A 25,327-nucleotide genomic window follows, 5' to 3' on the forward strand; every position below is an offset into this window, starting at 1 on the left:
GAAGGCTATTGCTTAGCGCATTGTAAGCCGCCCTGAGTCTCCGGAGAAGGGCGGCATATAAATCAATTTTTTTAAAAAAAACCTACTCCAAAAATAAGCCCTAGTGAAGGGGGTGGGGATGGCCAGCATAGGAGGTGGTGAGCACATGTGGGCCAATGGTGTCAGGGAGCAGCCGCAACCCACGCAGCACTGGCGAGTTGAGTACCTGTGCAAGCAGCAGGTGGAAGCAGAGGTGGGGGGGAGGCAGGCGTGTCTGGACTTGTTGCATGGGCCATGGGAAAGCTGAGCATCGGTGGGCCGGAGTAGAAGGCGGCCGCAGGAGGCTCGTCTTCATGCGGCAACACCGGCAGCAGACAGAAGCAGAGGTGGGGGAAGCAGGCAATTGAGACGTGACACGCAGGCTGCGGGAAAGCCGAGTGGTGGTGGGACAGAGAGGCAGCTGGCCATGGGAGGCTCATCTTCACGTCTGTCATCTTGCCTGCAGCCCATGTGGCATGTCTGAATCCCCTACCTTCCGCTCCGTGCACTTCCACTCTGCGCAGCTGTTCCCGGATACCATCAGTCCCCACGCGCTTGCTGGCTCTAGTGGGTATACCAGGGGGTGGGGTACCCGGCTGGGCTAATCACCCTGAAATTGTGTGTGTGTGTGTGTGTGTGTGTGTGTGTTTTTTAATTTGATTTATATGCCGCCCTTCTCCGGACACTCAGGGCGGCTTACAATGCGTTAAGCAATAGCCTTCATACTTTTGTATATTTATACAAAGTCAGCTTATTGCCCCCACAAACTGGGTCCTCAATTTACCTACCTTAGAAAGGATGGAAGGCTGAGTCAACCTTGAGCCTGGTGAAATTCGAACTTACTTTACTTGCAGACAGCTGGTGTTAAATTACAGTGCTTTAGTCTGCAGAGTTATCCAGGCTCTTGTTTCCCTGAACATAAGCCCTAGTGCTTATTTTGGGGCCCAAAAGAAAATAAGACCGGGTCTTATTTTTGGGGAAACTTGGGTAGATAGGAAATTACGACATTTGCTAACGACAAGCAGCAGAAACCGCAAGTAGGGACGAAGGACACGTAAAGCTTACACAAGGTATAATTCAGACGGTCATTAAATAAATAGTTGTAATTGTAGACTACCTGTATGTGCCTAACTTAAAAGCTAGGATAACTTCTTAGAAACTCCCAACAACTTCTTTTTTACAAATCCCTTGGAGTCCTACGCATTTCCAGATGCCATCTGCTGAGCAATAAAAACGAAGAAGTAAATACACACATACACACACACACACGGCTCACTGCAAATTCAGACGATTGCGCTTCCGAACGTCTGTTCATTTATGCTGGCAGCCATTGTTTTGATCCCCATAAATTATTTGTTTAAACACATCACCGTTCTATACATTTCCCAGAGAGAGAGAGAGAAAATAATTGCTAACTTACTTTTCAAGGACATTCCTCAGGTGAATATTTCTTTCAGCGAGTTTCAGCAAATCGAGGTTTGGGATTCAACCAAAGCATCCATCCAAGATTTCTGAAATAAAAATAATGCAATTTTTTTTTAAAGAAAAAAGAAAGAAAAGAAAAGGCAGCTACAACTATCCAGTGATAGATAACTACATCCCCCATTTATACAAGTATCTTTGGCGTGAGTTTCTCAATAATGAGCCTTGGTGATGCAGCAGACTGAAGCACTATTAAGTAACACCAGCTGCCTGCAATTACTGCAAGTTCAAATCTCGCCAGGCTCAAGGTTGACTCAGCCTTCCATCCTTTCTAAGGTAGGTAAAATGAGGACCCGGATTGTGGGGGCAATAAGCTGACATTGTATAAATATACAAAAGTATGAAGGCTGTTGCTTAACACATTGTAAGCCGCCCTGAGTCTCCGGAGAAGGGCGGCATATAAATCGAACCAATAAATAAATAAATAAATAAATAAATAAATAAATAAATAAATAAATAAATAAATAAATAAATAAATAAATAAATAAATAAATAAATGCCTGATGCATTTATAAGAACGAAAAATACAAATACATTTCTTTGAAATACAGGTGATACATGTTCATTTAGTGACCATTCAAAGTTACGATGGCACTGAAAAAAGTGACTTATGACCATTTTTCACAATTATGACTGCTGCACCATCCCCATGGTCATGTGATCAAAATTCAGAAACTTGGCAACTGGCATGTACTTATGACGGTTGCAAAAGTCCCAGGGTCACATGATCCCTTTTTGTGACCTTCTGACAAACAATGCCAATGGGGAAGCCAGATTCACTTAGCAACCTTGTGTTACTAACTTAACAACTGCAACCATTGACTTAAAAACTGTGGCATCATAAAACAAAGCAAAACTCACTTAAGAAATATTGTATTTCCCTTAGCAACAGAAATTTCGGGCATTACACAAAAATTAACGAATGCGGCAGAGGTGAGTTTCAGCAGGTTCTGACCAGTTCTGGAGAACCGGTAGCGGAAATTTTGAGTAGTTCAGAGAACCGGTAGTAAAAATTCTGACTGGCCCCGCCCCCATCTATCCTCTGCCTCCCAATCCCAGCTGATCGGGAGGAAGTGGGGATTTTGCAATATCTTTCCCCAGGAGTGGGGAGGGAATGGAGATTTTACAGTATCCTTCCCCTGCCACGCCCACCAAGCCACGCCCACCAAGTCATGCTACGCCCACCAAGCCACACCCACAGAACCAGTAGTAAAAAAAATTTGAAACCCACCACTGGAATGCGGTCATAAGGCCGTATTTTAAAAAAAAGAATTTTTTTTAAAACCCTTGCTTATTTTTTGTGGTTTTTATAAAGTGGGTCTCGGGAGGGGTTTTTTTTGTGGCTACTTTCTCTAATATGAATAAATGCCCCTTTGAGGCCATAAAATGCAAGGATTTTATGTTAAAATGCCTTTGCTAAGGTGTCCACTTTCAGCAGAATGGAGAGTGACCGAGCATAACGGAAACCTGGATTAATTTCAAACTCATCACGTAATTGTGTGTTATTTCCCACGAGGTTCCCAAAACAGGTTGCAGGCACGATGAGACATGAATTCCATATTTATTGGTAGGGGGTGGAGGGAAAAAAACACCAGAGTCAAAGCAAACACAAAACTCCCTTTCAGCATTCTCACAACGGGAATAAAATTAACTTCCCAGTTCTCTCGTTTTAATTTTTTTTTCCCCCTTCTCTTTGTTTCCCCAAACTGAGTAATTGTATTTTCTGCACGGTGACAATTCCACATTAAACTCTGCAGCCATAAATAGATTTTTTTGGGGGTGGGGGGTGGGGGAAATCACCTCTGATCTACCATGATTCAAAGTCGGGGAAATCGAGATGCAAATTACATAAGGACTTTTTTTTTTTTTTTGATAAACAAATTAGGCGATTGCTGGATCACCTTTCAAGTATCGTGACAATGTTTGCCAGCAGAGAAGAGAATATAATTAAACTCCAGGGTGGGATGGCGGAAGGCAATATTACATGCTAATGCCCCAGGCTTTTCTTCACTTTTCTTACACTAATCTTGGAAATCATTCATTTATAATAAATTCCTTAAACCCCAACGGGTTTCATATACCAAAGCGGGCCTTTCCGTTGAAAAAAATTCCGCTGAAATGTATTTATAGATGACCAAGGTTTATTACTGGGGGAAACAGGTTTAATTGATTAAATTCCAAGGGTGAAATGCTCCCGGTTCCGACCGGATTGCCCAATCCGGTAGCGATGGAGGCGGGTGGTTCAGAGAACCGGTAGCAAAAATCCCTGCCCACCCCCCATGCCCAGCTGAGCCACACAATCATCAGAGGCTTTTCTTTTACTTTTAAAAGCGTTTTTTCTACAACCTCTTCGGCCGAAAAAATGCTTTTAAAAGTAATTTTAAAAAAGCCTCTGATGATCATGCAGCTCAGCTGGGATCGTCAGAGCCTTTTGAAAGCATTTTTTTACAACCTCTTCACCAAAGAGGTTGTAGAAAAAATGGTTTTAAAAGTTAAAAAAAAATTGGCCACGCCCACCCAGTCACATTAGCCCCCCCCCATCAAGCCACGCCCACAGAACCGGTCGTAACAAATTTTAGATTTCACCACTGTTAAATTCTAATACGTAAGTAACTCTTGACTTACCACAGTTCATTTAGGGACCAGTGACTTGCCTGATCGTCAGAAGCTTCTAAAAGCATTTTTTTCTGCAACCTCTTAAGGTTGTAGAAATAATGCTTTTAAAAGTAAAAAAAAAAAAAAAGTTGGCCATGCCCACCCAGTCACATTAAACCCCCCCCACCAAGCCACGCCTACAAAATAAGCCACACCCACAAAACCAATAGTAAAAAAATTTAGAACCCACCCCTGAGCAAAATATATCAGTGACTACATGCGGATTAGACAGAAAAGATATATTCAATGTTAAGGAACAACCAGACTTTAATACAGTTTACGACCAACAACTGAGGACCAGAATTTCTGTTGCTAAGCAAGGCAACCCTTAAGTGAGTTACTTCCGATTGTATGACAACATTTTGCTACAACGGTTAAACAAATCACTGCAGGTGTGGAATGAATAATACGGTCTGACTTCCCCCATTGATTTGGCTTGTTGGAAGCAAGCTGGGAAGGTTTCAAATGAAGATCACATGATCCCAGGATGCTACAATGGCATCCTAAATGCCTGCCGGTTCCCAAGCGGCCCAAATTTTGATCATGTGACCATGGGCACTCTGCAACGGTCAACGGTTGTCAAATAACTCAAAGCAGTGAACATATTTCATACTCCTTCCTCCTTCTATTTTCCCCAGAACAACAACCCTGTGAGGTTAGTTGACCAAAGAGGGAGTGATTGGTCCAAAGACAGCCAACTGGCTTGCATGCCTAAGGTGGGACTGGAACTCCCAGTCTCCTGGTGATTGGCCCAAAGTCACCCAACTGACTTTCATGCTTAAGGTGGGATTAGAATTCACTATCTCCTTGTGACTGGTCCAAAGTCATCCAACTGGCTTCCATACCTAAGGTGGCACTAGAACTCCCAGTCTCCTGGTGATTGGCCCAAAGTCACCCATTTGACTTTCATGCCTAAGACGGGACTAGAATTCACTGTCTCCTGGCCTAAAGTCACCCAATTGGCTTGCATGCCTAAAGTGGGACTAGAACTACCAGTCTCCTGGTGTACGATCCAAAGTCACCCAACTGACTTTCATGCTTAAGGTGGGACTAGAATTCACTATCTCCTGGTGACTGGCCCAAACTCATCCAACTGGCTTCCATGCCTAAGGTGGGACTAAAACTCCCAGTCTCCTGGTGTCTGGCCTAAAGTCACCCAACTGGCTTTCATGCCTAAAGTGGGACTAGAATTCCCAGTCTCCTGGTGATTGGCCCAAAGTCACCTAGGCAACTACCATGTCTAAAACGGGACTAGAATTCACTGTCTCCTAGCCTAAAGTCACCCAACTGGCTCTCATGCTTAAGGTGGGACTAGAACTCACAGTCTCCAATTGATTGGCCCAAAGACACCCAGCAGGCTTTCATGCCCTAAATCGGGACTAGAACTCACAATCCCCTGGCTTGTAGCCTTAACCATTAGACCAAACTGATCCTAGGACTCTACAACCATGCTAAACAAATACCAGGCGCCCAGCGCCTGAATTGTGATCACATGACAGCATGGGAAGGCTGCAACAGTTGTAAATGTGGTGTTTCTGCCCCAGCTACGGATCCCAAAGAACGCAGCACACACAAAATCTGTACAAACCTTAGTTGACTAAATTAAATCAGTCTTTTCCAAACAAAGGCTGTTAATAAACTTTCTTAACAGCCTACAAGAATCCAAAGAGTAAATAATCGTAATCTTACTAGGGTTGACAGAAAGCCCAGAAGCAATTTGCAGAGAATCCAGACGTGAAGGAGAGTGAGCTAAAGTTGTTCCCTGCAAATTGCTTCAGTCGTCATCCTTCCTTAAATAGGCTAAGGGAGTGGCCAATTAGCCCCAAGCCTTACTCTCGAGGAGACCTCCTCCTGAGGAGCCACTCCTGCCTTTTGGCAGCTCTGCGCGCCCGTGCATTGAGAAGAGGCTCCTCCTCTTCTTCTTCTTCACTTATGGAAGCTTCTGGAGGTTCTGAAGGCCCTGGCTGAATCCCTGCCTCTGGCACCACATCTTCTCTAGACTCCTCACTGTCTGACTCGGGTGCCAGCTGCACAGGCTGCTGGTGCAACACCACACCAGCCTCCTCGCTGTCAGAATCAGCTACAATCCGCACAGGCCGCGTACGGACCACAACATGTGGGGACCAACTGTAAGTCACTTGTTTCATTGCCGTTGTAACTTTCGGACAGTCACTAAACAAACGGTTGCAAGTCGAGAACCAAACCATTCGTTTAGTGACCTTTCAGAAATGCTCGCTGACCGAAAAAAACAAGAACGTAAAAACATTTGCTTTAGGTTGCATAAGTCAAAGGACAAAGAGTTGGCGATAATTAACAGCGGTGCTAATTTTACGATCTGTACACAGCTCGTGTGTGGCCCAACATACATTATTGTAGCCTTCTTTTTCCTCCAGACCCATTCAGCGGTTAATCAGTAACTTGTCCTATTTCTCTTAGGAATAAAATTCCAGGAAAGAGGCTAGGGAATTAAGGCAGTGGCTCTTTTATTGCCATACTAATTAAATGTAATTAAATTAATGGCAGGCTGGAATGGAAAGTATTTTAAGGAAATCAAAAAGTATTTGCTTTACATTCACCCAGAACACAGCAACTACATCCACGAAGAATTTAGTATAAATAGTTAGTCGCTGGCTGAATTTGTGACAGATGCCCAATTAAGTTTGTCAGGTTTTATTAGCAGGTATATGACTAATGAACAATTGGGTTAATTTAAACTGCCAATATTCAGAAAAGAAAAGGGAACTTAAAGAAAAAAGAAAAAACGTTCCTTTCGCTACTCCGGGCTAACATGTATAAACTTTACTTAAAAACAGCGCTGTTCATTGGAAGCCTTTAAATGTTTAGAAATCTGTTAGAGGTATACTGTTGAACACCGGAGAAATAGATTGCCTTCCTGATCCCTGAATGTGTATTGATCCCTTTTTCCGATGCTCTAAAGGGATTTGGGGGGTTTTATGAGCTTGTGGACATCACTTTGACAAATGTCTTTGAGAACCAGCAAGCTACTTCCAAAATCTTGCCAAGAAAAATAGAAAGACTATTCCTGGCAATCCCCAGGAGTTAACATGGATTGAGAATACAGAATAACAGAGGTGGAAGGGACCTCGGAGGTCTTCTAGTCCAACCCAGTGCTCGGACAGGAGACCAGAGGTGGGATTCAGATTTGTTTTACTACTGGTTCTGTGGGCGTGGCTTGGTGGGTGTGGCTTGGTGGGCATGGCAGGGGAAGGATACTGTAAAATCTCCACTCCCATCCCACTCCAGGGAAAGGCTACTGCAAAATCCCCATTTCCTCCCGATCAGCTGGGATTCGGGAGGCAGAGAATAGATGGGGGTGGGGCCAGTCAGAATTTTTACTACCGATTCTCTGAACTATTCAAAATTTCCGCTACCGGTTCTCCAGAACTGGTCAGAACCTGCTGAAACCCACCTCTGCCCCGCGCCCCATTTTGGACTTAGTAGGCCTCCCTGCACTTACCTGGGAGCCAAAATGGGGTGCATGGGGACTCATGGAAGGGGTGGGGCGGGGTGGGGCCAGCCAGCAATTTAACTACCGGTTCTCCAAACTACTCAAAATTTCCGCTACCAGTTTTCCAGAACTGGTCAGAACCTGCTGAATGCCACCTCTGCAGGAGACCTTATACCATTTCAGACAAATGGATGTCCAACCTCTTCTTAAAAGCCTCCAGTGATGGAGCACCCACAACTTCTGGTGGGAAAACGTTCCACTGGTTAATTGTTCTCACTGTCAGGAAATTTCTCCTTAATTCCAAGTTGCTTCTCTCTTTAATGAACTTCCACCTCTGTCCTGCCTTCTGGTGCTTTGGAGAGTAGGTCAACTCCTTTTCTCCATGATAGCCCTCAAGCAACAGAATGACAGACTTGGAAGGTGTTAGGAAATGAGTATTATCTACCTTGTTGGGTTTGGCAATATATAAACCATCAATATAGCTTTAAGACTGCTGTATTGCATCATACTGTGTTCTGATTGGTTAGCTCTGGAGCCAATCTCCTTAAGAGGGAGCTTGAAACATGGCTTGTTTCTCTTTGCTGTTCTTGCTCTCTGATATCTCTGTATGCTACTGTTTGCAAATCCAGAAGAACTGTTTATTGTGAATGACTACGACGACTGGTAAGAAGACTTTGTTATTGGATTATCCCTGGACTGTCGTTTTGCTATCTCCTGCTTTATATGTGTATGACCTGGACTGTTTGTTGGACTGTGCCTTACTATCTCCTGAAAGTAAACACAACTCAGTGTATCTGTGTGTTGACTGTGATTATTCGTACCTACTCTCAATTGCTTTCATGTGTACACCCTTGCTATTCAAGGATTACTCTGTGAAGTCCTTAACAGAAGGGACCTTAGAGGTCTTCTAATCTAACTCCCTGCTTGAGCAAGAAACCTTATACCATTTCAGACAAATGGTTGTCCAATCTATTTTTGAAACCCTCCAGTGATTGAACACTTACAATTTCTGGAGACAAATCATTCCACTAGCTAATTTTTCTCACTGTCAGGAAATTTGTCCAAGTATGAATATTCATAGATTGGAATAGATCAGCCAATGGGCTCTGTATTAAGCTCTGAAGCTGGACTCTGCTTGTGTTTTGCTTGTAACTGCCACGTTGGGAGAAATCTGTTGGTATTGTAAATATACTTCATGTATTATTATGTATATAAAGAAGTTAATGAATCCTGCTGCCTCAGTCTGCCTGTGTGTGCTTTCTGGATTTGATTTTTGCAAGAAACTCTGACAAAATTTCTCCTTAGTTCCAGGCCTGCTCTCTCTTTAATGATATAAAGAGCAGGTGCTAGGGAATAATGTTCTCAAAATAAACAGCAAGTTTTCCAAAGTATGTCAAATGTTTGGAGTCAGGATCTCCACCAGCTTCATGCTGTAAGCTCTACCAGTCACCAGAATAGAATTTGCTTCCTATTCAAACAACATCATACCATTTTTTTGATCTTTCTAACCATTTGTTAGGCGAAGGAGAACATGAATACAATGTAGTTCATGAGTAAGTACATGAACTTACTTGCCCTTGACCTGCAGTTGAGCCCAAAATTTCTGCTAAGCGAGACAGCCGTTATGTGAATTTTGTCCCATTTTGCCACCTTTCTTGCCACGGTTGTTAAGTGAATCTGACTTTGCCTGTTAAAAGGTTCCAAAAGGGATCATGTGACCCAGGGACGCTACAACAGACATAAATACAAGTCAGTTGCCAAGCGACTGAATTTTGATCTTGTGATTTTGGGATGCTGGAATGAAAAAACGTCACATTTTTCAGTGCTGTTGTAACTTTGAACGGTCATTAAATCATCATCATCTTTTAGCGACCCCATAATCCCTTGCAGGGTGGAGTCTGGGCAACTGAATGGAGCTGAGTGTTTACTGGCCGGATGCCCTTCCCGTCACCAGTACGGAGTTTTGTTCGGCAGATATATTCTCAGTGTGCCCAGAGAGAGAAATATCTGCCTCTACCTAGGAGCGAACTCACAGCCTCCTGATTGTGAGGCAAGAGCTCCACCTCTAGGCCACTGCCCCATTCCTTTTGAATGGACACTAAATGAACTGTAGTAAATCAAGGATTAATTCTACTAAATTCTCTCCCACTATTCTTTCATTTAAGGTGTCCTGTTTGGTAGGTGAGACTAGAACTGGTCTCTCTCTGCTTCTAGCCCAACATTTAAATCCCTGCACCACACTGCTTAAGTCTTCAATTTTTTTTTTAAGAAAAGCCAGATAACATGAGTAGAAGCACAGATTAAGCCAGGTAATAGCAATTCTAATCCACGCTATTGACGCCTTCTCAAAGAACACGAATTATATCAAGGTATTCCCCAACCTCCGAAAATAGCGACTATAATTAGTCAGGGATTAGAGTCAGAAACTCAAAATTGCTCGCAATAAATAAAATCAGATGGAAGACGGGCAAAAGCAGAGCTGAGTAATCAACCTGCAACCTAGAAAAAGAAGGGGAAATGCAGAATTTATTATCTGAAGCAATAATTCATACGCCCCAAGTAGAGAGGAACAGATACCGCAAGCGCAAATTGCTGAATGACATTTAATGCAAGTATAACATGGAGATATTCGGTGTCTCTCTGCTATACGTCTTCTAGAATAGCTGCCTCTCCGCAATTTATGTTACTGTAAAATGGGCTCTGTAGCCCATCTTCCTATCCTACGAAATAATAACAGTTTTCGGCGCCAATATTATTAAGAAGCAGGAGATTAATAATAACACAATTAAATGCTGCCACGTGTCTTAAGGCAACCCACTGGAGACGGATTACGGAAAAGAGCCGAGAAGACGACTAGGAATGTAAACTAAGAGTACAATTTAAGGTGAACACAAGCAATGATACTCAGTCTGGAAACTGAGCAGGGGTCTCCAACCTTGGCAACTCTAAGACTTGTGGACTTCAACTCCCAGAGTTCCTCAGCCAGAACTCTGGGAGTTGAAATCCACAAGTCTTAGAGTTGCCAAGGTTGGAGACCCCTGTTTTAGAGACAGCCGTCTCCCAGGAAAACGGTATTGTCGAGAGCAGAAATTGCACAAAACCCGCCCATCCTATAGAGATGGCGGCAGTGGTGAGTTGCCCCCGGTTCGATCCAGTTCTTGCGAACCGGTAGTAAAACCAGCGGGAGGCTCCGCCCACCCGCTTGGACATCATTATAGATAATCTGCGCATGCACAGAAGCGTGTGCGTGCTCCCATAGGCGAACTGGTAGTAAACATAAGTAGAACCCACCCCTGGATGGCGGGTTATGTAAGCACGTTCACACTTTCATCCCAGCCTCCTCTGTTTATCTCCATTAGCGTCATCATCAGCCCACTGTCTCGGTTACAATATACGGTTCTTCATTATTTCCCTACTTACTTTTGAATATTTGATAAGCTTTCCCCCCCCCCCAAAGACAGAACATTTACATTCTGTGAATTTTTAAAAACTTGCTCCAGAAATCTCTTTCCTACAATCATACAGATGGTAGAACATTATTATCTCATGCGGCTAATGGGCGCCTGAAGCCAAGCTAAAGCTATTCCGCCTATGAATAGAATATCCAACATGTCCAAGAAGAAGAGATTGGACAACCATTTGTCTGAAGTGGTGTAGGGTTTCCTGCCTGAGCAGGAGGTTGGACTAGAAGACCTCCAAGGTCCCTTCCAACTCTGTTATTCTATTCTATTCTATTCTATTCTATTCCATTCCATTCCCTTCCCTTCCCTTATTCTATTCTATTCTATTCTATTCTATTCTATTCTATTCTATTCTATTCTATTCTATTCTATTTCTATTCTATTTCTATTTCTATTCTACTCTACTCTACTCTACTCTACTCTACTCTATTCTATTCTTTATAGGACTTATTCAAAAGATGTTCAAGTGATTCACAGTCTGGTCCATTTTGAACCATTTGTCAACCTCACATTGACCAAAAAATATAAAGTTACTGGCAAAGGAGATTGAGAAGTTAGAGTTCACAGCTGTTTTGGAGACTGGAGGCTAAAACATATGAAGAACGGTTGCAGGAATTGGGTAGGTTCAGTTTAATGAAAAGAAGGACTAGGGTAGACATGATAGCAGGCTTCCAATATTTGAGGAGCTGACCCAAAGAAGAGGGAGTCAAGCTATTCTCCAAATAGCTTGAGGGGGGCAGGACAAGAAGCAATGGATGGAAACTCATCAAGGAGAGAAGCAACCTGGAACTAAGGAGAAATTTCCTGACAGAGAGAACAATTAACCAGTGGAACAACTTGCCTCCAGAACTTGTGAGTGCTCCAACAATGGAGGTTTTCAAGAAAAGAACGAACAGTCATTTTTCCAGATTCGTATAGGTCTCCTTTTTCAGCAGGGGGTTGAACTAGAAGACCTCCACAAGGTCCCTCCCAACTCAGAATCAGAATACAGCTGGAAGGGACCTTGGAGATTTTCTAGTCCAGCCCCCTCCTTTGTCAGGGTGCTAATTAATCCCATTCTGCTTTTGGGTAATCACACCTTGATTTAGAGGATGAATCGAGGCTTTTCCTTGAAGTATACTTAAGAAAATAAACCCGAAGATATGTTTTCTAAGAAAAATTCATTTATTTGTTATAAAGAAAATAAAACATCTTACTAATCTAATTGGTTACATTTTGGCAAAGTTCCTGCCAGCCACCTTCTGGCCGGACCTCTCCTGGCAGGAGAACAAAGAAAGCTAGAAGAAAATGAAAGAATGTAGACATGCGCAGTATCAGTTACTGATAAGAAACTTAGCAAGCTACGGTAAATCTGAAAGTTCAAAAATATGAGCTCATCTGGTAAATACAAAAACGCAGTGACATGCTCGAGCAGGAGACCCTATACTATTCAGACAAGTGACGGTCCAGTATTTTCTTAAAAACCTTGAGTGATGGATCATCCACAACCTCTGGAGTCGAGCTGTTCCACTGGTGTATTGTTCTCACTGTTAGGAAGATTCTCCTTAATTCCAAGTTGCTTCTCTCCTTGATTAGTTTTGCACTCATTGTTTCTTGTCCTGCCCTCTGATGCTTTGGAAAATAATTCGACCCCCTCTTCTTTGTGGCAACCCCTCATGATACTGCTATCATGTGTGTCCCCCCCCTTGGGTATTTTGATATTCTCTAATGCATAGGGGTCATCTGAACCACTTGGAATAGGCTTCTGACTGGATAAGTGACAGGGGGAAAAAATATCCAATAACCTTGTTGAATGGCCTAATCAAGGCCAACTACACTAGGTTAAGGTCAAAAGTAGAGGTATCTAGAGAGCAATTGACTCAATCTGTCGTGAAAAATAATTCTGCCTAGCTTCTTTGCTGGACCTGCCAGAATCTGGCCAGTGAATCTATTTATATTTGTATGAAACCCAATCTGAATGTATGAATTCAAGATAAACCTAACATATTTCCTTCAACCTTAAAATCTTCTTTTTTGTTGGCAAGGCCAGGACACTGGAGTTCATTCAGCCTGTTCTGGATAGAATTACACAGTCTGAAATAACCAAAATAAGAGTTGTGGATGTTTCTTGTTGCTGCCTCTGAATGACTAGGCTGCAACAATATCAAGGAATATATTTGTGCAAAATATGTCATCTACAGGTCTGTAGAGATTCCTAGTCATCCAGGTCATGGTTGTCCCAAAGGTGCTTTTTCAGGACTTGTCCAGGCAGTTTCCAAGGATTGAACAGAATTGAAGAAAAATGTGAGTGAGAGGTGAGACTTGCTCATAAGATCTAGGCTGATTAATGTTATATTTTGCTTTGATATTTTCAAAACTGTAAGTGGGGTGCAGTAAAGATATTTGCAGTCTAAGGAATTGAATTTGCTGTTGAATTGTTGGGAAGTCGTGTCCAACCCATTGCGACCCCATGGACAATGTTCCTCCAGGCCTTCCTGTCTTCTACCATCCTCTGGAGTCAATTTAAGCTCACGCCTACTGCTTCAGTGACTCCATCCAGCCACCTCGTTCTCTGCCATCCCCTTCTTCTTTTGCCCTCCATCTTCCCCAGCATTAGGCTCTTCTCCAGGGAGTCCTTCCTTCTCATCAGGTGGCCAAAGGATTTGAGTTTCATCTTCAGGATCCGGCCTTCTAAAGAGCAGTCAGGGTTGATCTCCTCTAGGACTGACCGGTTGGATCGCCTTGCAGTCCAAGGGACTCTCAGGAGTCTTCTCCAGCACCAGAGTTCAAAGGCCTCAATTCTTTGGCACTCGGCCTTCCTTATGGTCCAACTTTCACAGCTGTTGAATTGGGTACCCCAAATTTTATTCTATTAAATTAGGAACTTTATATGCAATAATTGTTCAGTGCAAAAAAGAGTTATTCCCAAGTCACCATCTTAGATTATAGAAAGCACTCACTCCTTGTTTATAAAGTGGCACTCGATCAGTTCAATGGTAAGACTAATTAACATTAATTTAGGTAATCATGGTTTAATGATTTACCTAAACATCAGATTGCATGATTTTTCCCCCTATGTAATGAGATATGCTTTCTCGTTCTCTTTTTCATTGCTTTTTGCACAAATATATAAATATATGCACAGCTTTGCACAAAATAAATATAAGGAAAGGTGTAAAAAAACGTACCTTGAAAAAATAAAGGTAGCTAACAGCCTAACATGAGGTTACTCTAATTTGTTTTTTTTAAGTTTTTTATTTTATTTTTCACATTTAGGCAAGAAAAACCAAATGCACAGATACCGTATATGTGATACCTTGCTCAATAGTAGTAACTGTGAGAGGGATCTTGGAGTCCTGGTGGACAATCACTTAAACAGGAGCCAGCCGTGTGCAGCAGCTGCCAAAAAAGCCAACACAGTTCTGAGCTGCATAAACAGAGGGATAGAATCAAGATCACGTGAAGTGTTAATGCCGCTTTATAATGCCTTGGTAAGGCCACACTTGGAATATTGCATTCATTTTTGCTCACCGCGATGTAAAAAAGATGTGGAGACTCTAGAAAGAGTGCAGAGAAGAGCAATGAAGATGATTAGGAGACTGGAGGCTAAAACATATGAAGAATGGCTGCAGGAACTGGGCATGGCTAGTTTAATGAAGAGAAGGACTAGGGGAGACATGATAGCAGGGTTCCAATATCTCAGGGGTTGCCACAGAGAAGAGGGAGTCAGGCTATTCTCCAAAGCACCTGAGGATAGAACAAGAAGCAACAGGTGGAAATGAATCAAGGAGAGAAGCAATTTAGAACTAAGGAGAAATTTCCTGACAGTGAGAACAATTAACCAGTGGAACAACTGGCCTCCAGAAGTTGTGAATGCTCCAACACTGGAAGTTTTTAAGAAGATGTTGGATAACCATTTGTCTGAAGTGGTGTAGGGTTTCCTACCTAAGCAGGGCATTGGACGAGAAGACCTCCAAGTTCCCTTCCAACTCTGTTATTCTATTCTATTCTATTTTTATTTCTCATAAACATGTCTTAAATGTACAGTCTCTTATCCATTGTTGATCATACATATTCTCTTTTAACTTTCATTCCAGGAGGAAAGAAGGAAGTAGAAGAGGATAGAAAAAGGGACGGAAGAGAAAGAGAGGAGAAGGAGAAGAAGGATTGTTGTAAAATAAGGGAGATGGAGTGGTAGAAGAGCAACCCCAAGCATACTCAAACTTTAAAAGGTTACTCTGATTTGTGAAGATTATTATCATGATACACTAAATTATTTTACTGCATTTCTTGTATGTTCCACTAACAACTGTGGCCAAAACTGAGGTGCAGAAATGTTGGCCTCAACCATCATCGTAAGTCGAGGACTTATCTGTATTTGGCCCAGGTGCTGCTATAACGAAACAGAAATAAGATATAATAACCCAAAGACTGCTGGACAAAGGAAATTCATAAAGAAACATTTGTCTCAAATCTTACAGCAAACGAGATGAAAAAATAATTTGAAAGTAGTATACATAATAATTAACCATATTTTTAAAAGGTTGTCTCATACGATCTTCTTGTGCTATTTCAGAAATGCCTCAGAAAAGATAATTTAGCATGAAAGATAGTTTAAAAACCCATTAGATATAATGAATAAATCGGCGCCATTCCCAAATAATAATATTTCAAAATAGGGCTCATAACTAATTAAATAGAAAGCAGAAGCAAATAGCTGAATCTAACTGTAACGGAAGCCAAATTAAGGCCCCGTCCCAAGATAATCTAAAATATGTTTGTTTTCTCTCTGATAAAGAAGACACAGTCCCTCTCCAGCACTGCAAAATATAGATATATATATAGAAAATATCATTTAATAACTAGTCTAATCTCCGATTTTGTCTGTTGAGATTTTGATCCCCATTTAATAATCAATTGTTCCCAATTCTTCCTCCCTTTCAAGCCTTAAGAGATCAAATGCGGTCAAATCCACCAGTTCCATTTACATCTAATTGAGAGAAAAGCTACTTAGAAATCCTTTTGGAATTAAAAAGATACGATCATCCCTCGTCCGTGTGTGTTATTTTTTTTGCGGCAAAAATCCTGCTGTGTATCAAATGGAAGAGGCATTCAGATAACTTTTGTGCTGGAGAAAAGGCTTATTGTGGGAATAAGGTTAATAAACCAATCTGAATCCATCTGACATCATGTGGTGCTTTGCACTTACTTAATTCCCCTTCTGTTACCCAGCCTCTCCATCACAGAATTGGATACAAAAATCTATAGCAGTGAAAATGCTACCTGTCCTTGGACCACAAATCTCAAATCCACCTCCTGTTGCCATCCAACTGGGAATCTAGAGTTACATAGGTAGACAGGTAGACAGATGGCTAGAGATAGATAGACGGACAGACAGACAGTTAGGGTGGATGGGTGGATAGATAGATGGACAGGCAGACAGATAGATATAGCTAGAAGAGAGAGAGATGGATGATAGATGATAGATAGATGGATAGAGAGAGAGAGAGAGAGAGTCAGACAGACAGACAGACAGACAGATGTAGGTAGGTAGGTAGATAGGTGGATAGGTGGATGAATGAATGGATGGCCAGATAGATGATTAGAGAGAAGAGAGAGATGGGTGAAAGAGAGAGATGATAGATATAGAGAGAAGAGAGAAAGAGATGGATGATAGATGATAGATGGCTAGAGATAGATAGATGGACAGACAGATGGTTAGAGTGGGTGGGTGGATAGATGGCCATGGTAGATATAGCTAGAAGAGAGAGAGAGATGGATGATAGATGATAGATGGATAGAGATAGATAGATAGATAGATAGATAGATAGATAGATAGATAGATAGATAGATAGGCAGGCAGGCAGGCAGGCAGGCAGGCAGACAGGCAGACAGACAGATATAGGTAGGTTGGTGGATAGGTGGGTTGATGAATGGATGGCCAGATAGATGGTTAGAGAAAAGAGAGAGATGGAAAAGAGAGAGAGATGATTGATAGATATAGAGAGAAGAGAGAAAGAGATGGAAGATAGATGATAGATGGATAGACAGATAAGCAGGCAAGCAGGCAGCCATAGGCAGGTAGACAGGTAGGTAGGTGGGCAGGTAGGTGGATAGGTGGATGGATAAATGGATGGCCAGAAAGATGGATAGAGAGAAAAAAAGACAGACAGACAGAGAGAGAGAGGGAGGGAGGGAGAGGGAGAGGGAGAGGGAGAGGGAGAGGGAGAGGGAGAGGGAGAGGGAGAGGGAGAGGGAGAGAGAGAGAGAGAGAGAGAGAGAGAGAGAGAGAGAGAGAGAGAGAGAGAGAGAGAGAGAGAGAGAGAGAGAGAGAGAGAGAGACTGGGTGACTTACAACCAGTGGTGAAATCCAAAAATTTTTATTACCGGTTCTGTGGGCATGGCTTGGTGGGCGTGGTGTTGCTTGGTGGGCGTGGCGTGGTGGGTGTGGCAGGGGAAGGATACTGCAAAATCCCCATTCCCACCTCACTCCTGGGGCCAGCCAGAGGTGGCATTTGCCGGTTCTCCGAACTACTCAAAACTTCCTCTACCAGTTCTCCAAACTGCTCAAAATTTCTGCTACCAGTTCTCCAGAATCTGTCAGAACCTGCTGGATTTCACCCCTGCTTACAACATTAAAAACAGTAAAACCATGAGATCTATATATTATTAAGAACAGTAAAAATACAAATTTTAATTAAGATGGGAAGGTTGGGAACAAGGCTGTGCAGGAAGGGGGAGGTGGGATCTGCTCTTTGCCCATCAACCACCTTCAATGTGATGTTCCCCCGTTGGGTCCTCAAGCCACCTGGCAGAGCCAGTTCTTCAGGCTCTTATGGAAGTCCAAGAGGGTGGGAGCAGATCTCATCTGGAGGAGAAAGATGTTCCAGAGGGCAGGAGCCATAACAGAGGAGACTATTTTCTTGGACTCCATCAGCTAGGATTCCTTGACCAATGGGGTTCCACCGCATGTCTCCTCTGTCAGCATGGGTGGGATGGGCCAGTCCCATTGGGGTGAGATGGTTCCTCAGATAAGGTGGACCGTCATCCAGGGTTTTGAAAGGTGACTACCACACCTTGAACTGATATTAGCACCATGGAGAGCTCCACACCAACAGTTGTGGAGATTGAAAGAACTTGAAGGTTTAGGACAGGGGTCTCCAACCTTGGCAACTTTAAGACTTGTGGACTTCAACTCCACAAGTCGAGTTGAAATCCACAAGTCTTAAAGTTGCCAAGGTTGGAGACCCCTGGTTTAAGAGGTCTTCCCTTCGACCTATTCTCCAATCAAATTGACCTACTGAAGCAAGAGTTTGGATAGATTTTTTTTGATCTGGGACAAGGCTAGGAGGGACCTATTTGCATCTACTATGGATGAATGTTTTTTTAAAAAAAACCCAGTCCCGAATTAGCTTGACTCATCTTGGCTTCAAGACAGAACACCAGTTTAACTTGAAGCTCCGGATAAAAAGGTCAATTCTCAGTTTAATTCTGGGGGGAAAAAATAAAAGATCTAAATTTTCGTTCTCCTACTCTCCCACAGAGCCATGATATTTGAAAAATTTAACATTTCTCCTTTGAATAATATCCTTCTGTTACGGTTTGCAGTGACTCAGTGACATGTTCTCCTGTTTTATTTTTATTAGCTGCTTACAGTGAAGGCAGTCACACCTGAGATTGTTCTTCAGCTGTGCAAAAACACGTGTGCATGTGAGTCACATCCACAGTGCAAAGTCACATTGAGACAGAAGTGCCTCAAACCTTCAGAAACCATCTAGGAGAGCATTAGAAGCAAACCAGGCCTCGTAAGTAATGGAACATCAGAGAGAGGGGACAAAGCATATCTGATTAAAGCTAATCTGATTAAAGGAAAGGTACTTGTGAAAACTAGAGTGGTGATTGGATTCAGAGAATAGGCGAGGTGGATCAGAAAAGCTGCCTGCCACCCTTTCTTCTTTCATGTCCTTCAATTAATAATTCAGCCTTGAAATAACGTTTTCCATTTTCAACACATCCTTTTCATCTCAAACAATGCTTCCAGCCGACAGGAATGGATAGCAGTGAAGCTGGATGCTCTTTCAGCATCCAGCTCTTTTTTCTTCTTTACTTGTATTCTGCACGGGAAGGTTAATATATTGACATTCTCTGGCTTTAATAAAGTTTAAGGGACTGCCATCTGTGTTTGTGTTTGGGGGTGGGGGGAGAGTGAGAGACAAAAAGAAAGAGAGAAACAGGGAGAAAGAAAGAAAGAGAGAGAAAGAGAGAGAGAGAGAAAAAGAGGGGGAGGGAGGGAGGAGGAGGGAAAGGGAAAGGGAGAGAGAAGGAATGAAGGAAGGAGAAAGAGAGAGAAAGAAAGAAAGAGTAAGAAAGGAAGGAAGAAAAAAGAAAGGAAGAAAGTAAAAGGAAGAAAGAGAGAGAGAAAGAAAGATAAAGAAAGAGAGAAAGAGGAAGAAAGAGGAAGAAAGAAAGAGGAAGAAAGAGAAAAAGAAAGGAAGAAAGAAAAAGGGAGGGAGGGAGGGGGAAGGGAGGGAAGGAGAAAGAAAGAGGAAGAAAGAAAGAAAGACAAAGAAAGAGAGAGAAAGAGAGAAAGAAAGAAAAAGAAAGAAAGAAAGAGAGAAAGAGAAAAAGAAAGAAGGAGAGAGAAAGAAAGAGAAAGGAAGGAAGAAAAGGGAAGGGAGGGAGGGAGAGGGAGAGAGAAAAAGAAAGAAAGAAAGAAAGAAAGAAAGAAAGAAAGAAAGAAAGAAAGAAAGAAAGAAAGAAAGAAAGAAAATACTCAAAACCACTAGGGATTGCAATGTATTTATCAATTCACCCATGATATTCATTGCCCAGCATGGCATAATATTTGGAGTATAAAAATAGAAGCAGGAAGTTTGTGTCCTCTCAAGACTTTTATCTGGCTGTAATTATCATTCATTTAATGGAACTTATTTCTAAATGAAATGAACACACATTCAATTTCATTGTCAGTGTCAAATCCCTGCTAAGTCATCAAGCCTCCTCCTCCTCTCCCCCCCCCCCAATTAGCTTGATCTTTAGTGATTAAAGGTGCTGGATGAGAAGCCCCAAATAACACAAGTTTTAGTTGTGCCTTCTGCCCCAAATCCAATTGGATGACTTTGAGCCGGTCGCTCACTCTCAGCCCTAAGAAAAAAGCAATGGCAAACCACTTCCTAAAAGTTGTTGTGACCCGCCAGTGGCCAGCAGAGCTGTCAGCAGATTCGGACAATGAGGAGGTTGGGGAGGAACGTGGGCCAGTCCTGGAGTCTGGGGAAGGCTTGGACGAGGGCTCTGAGTCGGAGGCAGAGAGGGGGGCATGGCCATTTGGTAGTTCTTTGCTGCCTCCGGAGTCTCCAGAGTCTGACATCAGTGAGGCAGAAGAACAGCAGGAGCCTGTTCCCAGTGTGCGCATGCCAGGAAACAGGAACAATTAAGGGAACAGGGTCGACTTGGAAGTAAGGCTTGGAGATGATTGGCCCCTCCCATAAGACATAAAAGAGGAGCGAACGGGAGGTGAGCTTTTACAGGAAGCAATTAGTTCATCTGGTCGGTAAAAGCTCTGGAAAAGCTCTGTTTGACTCTGTGCTAAGTTTGGCCTTGCCCTGCGTGTGGCAATTAGTTCTCTGGCAACATTCCAAGGGAGATAAGGTGGGTGTTTGTAAACACTCCCCTGAAATACTGTTTGAGAAGCCTTCCAAACCGGGAATGACAATAATTCACAAGCGTTTGAATTAAAGAGGTTTGCCGGGACTAAGATTGTGCTGTCTACTTTCTAAGGAAGCCTAGGTCAGAACAAAAGTTTCCAAGAAACAGCATGGAACTCAGCCTTGCTAACTTACAAAATTCCTGGGAGTCTATTAGCTGCATTGTATTGTCATTAAACCTCCCTTTGCATTTTTTTTTTCCTGGAGGGAATACAGAATTATAGACAATTTTAGCGTTCTTTAGCTATTCCTGTTAGGCACTTTAAAATTTCACTGTTGCTTGCCTAATATTCAGTTTCCAAAAGTTCCAAATCACTTATAAAACTCCAAATAGGATTATTCCCAATTAAACATTTAGACGTCTCAATTTGTCTCAGGTATACCTAGAATTATGGAAGCCCTGGTGCTTATGAAAGAAGACACTGAAACTTTTATAGTATCTCTTTGTTTTAAACAGACTGAATACTGGAGGGGCCGTGTTTATTTATGCTAATCTTTCTCAGCCCTGGAGAGAATGTGAGATACTAATATAAAGAAACTGAAGCCCTTTTCATTATTCATATGACACAGCTTCTTCACAAACAGTATTACCATCCCTGTGTTATCACAAGCTCTGAAGCATTAAGAATCGAAAAAGGGTATTGACAGTTGTGCAGGAAGTAGCGGCTGTGTTTTCATTTTCTTTGAAGACCTCTTTTTTGTTGTTATATGTGCTGGGAGAAGAACACAACAGGAAGAGGAGGGGGAGGAGGAGGAGAAGAAAATGAGGAGGAGGAGGAAGGAGAAGGAGAACAAAAAGAGAAGGAGGAGGAAGAGGAAGGAGGAGTGGAAGAAGGAGAAGAAGGAGGAAGAGAAGGAGGAGGAAGAGCAAAAGGAAGAAGAGGAGAAAGGAGGAGAAGGAGGAGAAGAAGAAGAAAAGGAGGAGGAAGAGGAGGAGGAGGAGGAGGAGGAAGGAGAAGGAGAACAAGAAGAGGAGGAGGAGGAAGAGGAAGGAGAAGAGGAAGAAGGAGAAGGAGGAGGAGGAGGAAGAGCAAAAGGAAGAAGAGGAGGAGGAAGGAGAAGGAGGAGGAGGAGGAGGAGGAGGAGAACAAGAAGAGGAGGAAGAGGAAGGAGAAGAAGAAGGAGAAGAAGGAAGAAGAGAAGAGGAGAAAGAACAAAAGGAAGAAAAGGAGGAGGAAGGAGGAGGAAGAGGAAGAGGAGGAGGAGGAGGAGGAGGAGGAGAAGAGGAAAAGGAAGAGGAAGAGGAAGAGGAAGAGGAAGAGGAAGAAGAAGAAGAAGAAGAAGAAGAAGAAGAAGAAGAAGAAGAAGAAGAAGAAGAAGAAGAAGAAGAAGAAGAAGAAGAAGAAGAAGAAGAAGAAGAAGAATCAGAATCAAGTAAATCTCTTCTCGATCAGCAGGTCCCATTTTGCAAGCAAAAACTACAGGTGTTTGTTGACTTACGACCATAATTGAGCCCAAAATGTATGTTGCTAAGGGGACAGTTGTGGAATCCATTTCTCTGTCCCCCCGTTTTTTTAAAAAAAAAAAAAAACTGGAACAGGTTCAGAGAATCGGGATAATCAACAGATTAAAAATCAAAAGCTCTGAAGGTCATATTCTCATGAAAAGGTTTTTTAAAAGGGTCATCTGAATTTTCAACGACTCATCGGCTAATCACAAATCCAATTGGCCAGGAACCGAGGCCAGCTACCGAAACAAATATTTCTAACAATGTAGATTGCTAAGACTTTTTCATTTTTACTGCTTTTTCTGAAATGCAGTGCCCATAAAGATAAGGCAACCGGCAGAAATGCAGTCGGATACAATCGGAATCCACGACAACCAATTTGCATCATTAGCATATCTAATATACATATGCCACTTATTAAACCATGCAGATGCGTAATAAACGCAGAAAGTTGAACGGTTTGGCAAATAGAGTTGCACGTAGAGGACTCCAGTATTAAAAAAAAGGGCAGCCATTACGCAGAACACAATTTTGACAGTTAAAATGATGAATTGTGCCGCCATCGGTAATTTCGGCCAACATCTTAAGAATCTGAGAATTCCATTTCCTGATCCAGTTGAATTACTTAAGCTCCATTTTGTTGGTCCTTGCCTTATGACGAGCTTAAGGTCCATTGACTTTAATGAAAATACTTGAAGGATGACTAAATCTGTTTCTCACTAATAGTGGTTTAATGAGAGGGAAAGGGCTACAAACTGCTTTAAAAGATATCATCAAGCAAATGGCCTTATTTTAATTGCGCAGTGGGGAAAGGTGAAGGGTCCCATCAATGAACACAGAAGAAGAAAATTAAAGAACGAGACTCATACAGAGGAGCAACTAAGGCTACTATACAAGGACAAATTACACATGGTAAAGATGGCTTGGAGGTGGGAGGTACTACCAATGTAATCTCCCGGATCCCTGCATGAATTGCCCCTTTGACTATGTACGGCCGATGGGGAGGAAGCTAACCACCTATCAATATCCAGCTTGAGTATCCAAATAAAAGTCTGGAATCATTTCAATTCTTAAAACGAGCCTGTAGTACAGTGGACTAAAGCACTGTTATTAACAGATTAACATCTGCTGCTTGCAATTACTGCAAGTTCAAATCTCACCAGGCTCAAGGTTGACTCAGCCTTCCATCCTTTCTAAGGTAGGTAAAATGAGGACCCAGATTGTGGGGGCAATAAGCTGACTTTGTATAAATATACAAAAGTATGAAGGCTATTGCTAAACACATTGTAAGCCGCCCTGAGTCTCCAGAGAAGGGCAGCATATAAATTAAAGCAAAAAAAAAAAAAAAAAGCTCAATGTTTATTACTGTGAAGCGGTATATAAGTCTAAGTACTATTGCTACTAAGATTGTTGGATGAGCAGGGACAAAAACAGCCAGGGAAGTGATTGAAGGCTGGGAAACGGCTCCCTTGTCAGTCAACAGGGGTGCTGATTTAACACCAGCCTATCAAGTATGTCGTATGCAAGAGCTTGGCAGCATGAGGAAACAAAAGCCAATGACTTAAGAGCTGAGGTGGTGCAGTGGTTAGAGTGTAGTACTGCAGGCTACTTCAGCCAACTGCTAACTGCAGTTCGGCAGTTCAAATCTCACCAGGCTCAAGGTTGACTCAGCCTTCCATTCTTCTGAGGTGGGTAAAATGAGGACCCAGTTTGTTGGGGGCCATAGACTGACTCTGTAAACCACTTAGAGAGGGCTGTAAAAGCACTACGAAGCCGTATATAAGTCTAAGTGCTATTGCTATTATTGAATACGTAGCGTGATAATGGAGAGGTAAAACTAACTCTGAATTTCTAAGGCACCAGTTCACAGTATTAAACATTGGAGTTCCCAGCCCAAACACCACCATCTCAGGCTTCCACGCAGACCATATAAACAAGTCCTCTTTGTTATGGGAACCATCTGCCTTCTTCTTAGCACCTGTTGATAAGACCTTGAAAGGTTTCCAGACTCCCACCAGTTTCCCGTGGCACTGCAGAAGTTTCATTGCTCCAAACTAGCCCGTTCACAGTCAACACCTCTCCCCACCCCTTACTCTACTGACAAGTTGAAATGAAGAGGCATATAGCTGCCCACGTTCACGCTTGACACCCCTGGATGGTAAGAACACAAGCGAGCAGTCAGACGAGGAGACCCGAAACTCATTAGTAGCCTCACACTGCAATGAAGAAGGACATGCATTTAATTTCATAGCTATTAAGGGCCGTGGTGGCACAGTGGTTAGAATGCAGTGCTGCAACTACTTCTACTGACTGCCAGTGGCCAGTAATTTGACAGTTCGAATCTCACCAGGCTCAAGGTTGACTCAGCCTTCCATCCTTCCGAGGTGGGTAAAATGAGGACCCAGATTGTTGGGGGCAATGTGCTGACTCTGTAAACTGCTTAGAGAGGGCTGTGAAAGCACTGTGAAGCGGTATATACTGTATTTTTCGGAGTATAAGACGCACCTTTTTCCCCCCTAAAAGGTGGTGAAAATTTGGGTGCGTCTTACACACGGAATGTAGCCCCACCCGCCTACTGGCCCCCACCCTTTGGCTTCTGCCTCCCAGCCATTTACCTCCTTGCAGCAAGCAGCAAGAGGAAACAGCCCATTTCAGCTTCAGCACAGCCTAATTAGCACAAGTTGATTGTCTCTTGGATCGGCCTCCCAACTCTTCAGCTCTTTCAGGCTGCAGGGATTGCCGTGGCCTATTGTTGCAGGGGCCTCTGCTGCTTGCTGCAAGGAGGTAAATTGCTGGGAGCAGATTTTTTTTTCTTGTGCTAATCAAGTTATGCTGAAAACGAAAATGAAAGTAAAGCAGGCTGTTTGCTGTTTGCTGCAATGAGGCAAAATTGCTGGGAGGCAGAGGCAGATTTCTTTTTCTTGTTTTCCTCACCAAAAAAGATAGGTGCATCTTATAGTCTGGAGCATCTTATAGTCCGAAACATATGGTAAGTCTAAGTACTATTGCTACTAAGATTGTTGGATGAGCAGGCACAAAAACAGCCAGGGAATTGATTGAAGCCTGGGAAACGGCTCCCTCGTCAGTCAACAGGGGTGCTAATTTACCACCT

At 42.7% G+C, this 25,327-nt stretch overlaps 1 protein-coding gene across 12 annotated transcripts in view; it reads right to left on the minus strand.

The window, feature by feature from the left end:
* Positions 1-25,327, minus strand: part of ENOX1 (ecto-NOX disulfide-thiol exchanger 1) — a 427,344-nt gene that overhangs the window by 312,107 nt on the left and 89,910 nt on the right. For 6 of the 12 annotated variants that reach the window (XM_060686501.2, XM_087895594.1, XM_034416422.3 and 3 more), the window contains one exon: positions 1,439-1,529. The gene's annotated coding sequence lies outside the window, so the exon portion shown is untranslated. Of the gene's footprint in view, positions 1-1,135; positions 1,239-1,438; positions 1,533-25,327 lie in introns of those variants that run through there. The other 6 variants (XM_087895589.1, XM_034416439.3, XM_087895591.1 and 3 more) reach the window with 3 other exon arrangements.

Source organism: Pantherophis guttatus, chromosome 5 (assembly GCF_059756535.1).
Source record: "Pantherophis guttatus breed Tessera chromosome 5, ASM5975653v1, whole genome shotgun sequence".
In the NCBI taxonomy this organism is placed as follows: Eukaryota; Metazoa; Chordata; class Lepidosauria; order Squamata; family Colubridae; genus Pantherophis; species Pantherophis guttatus.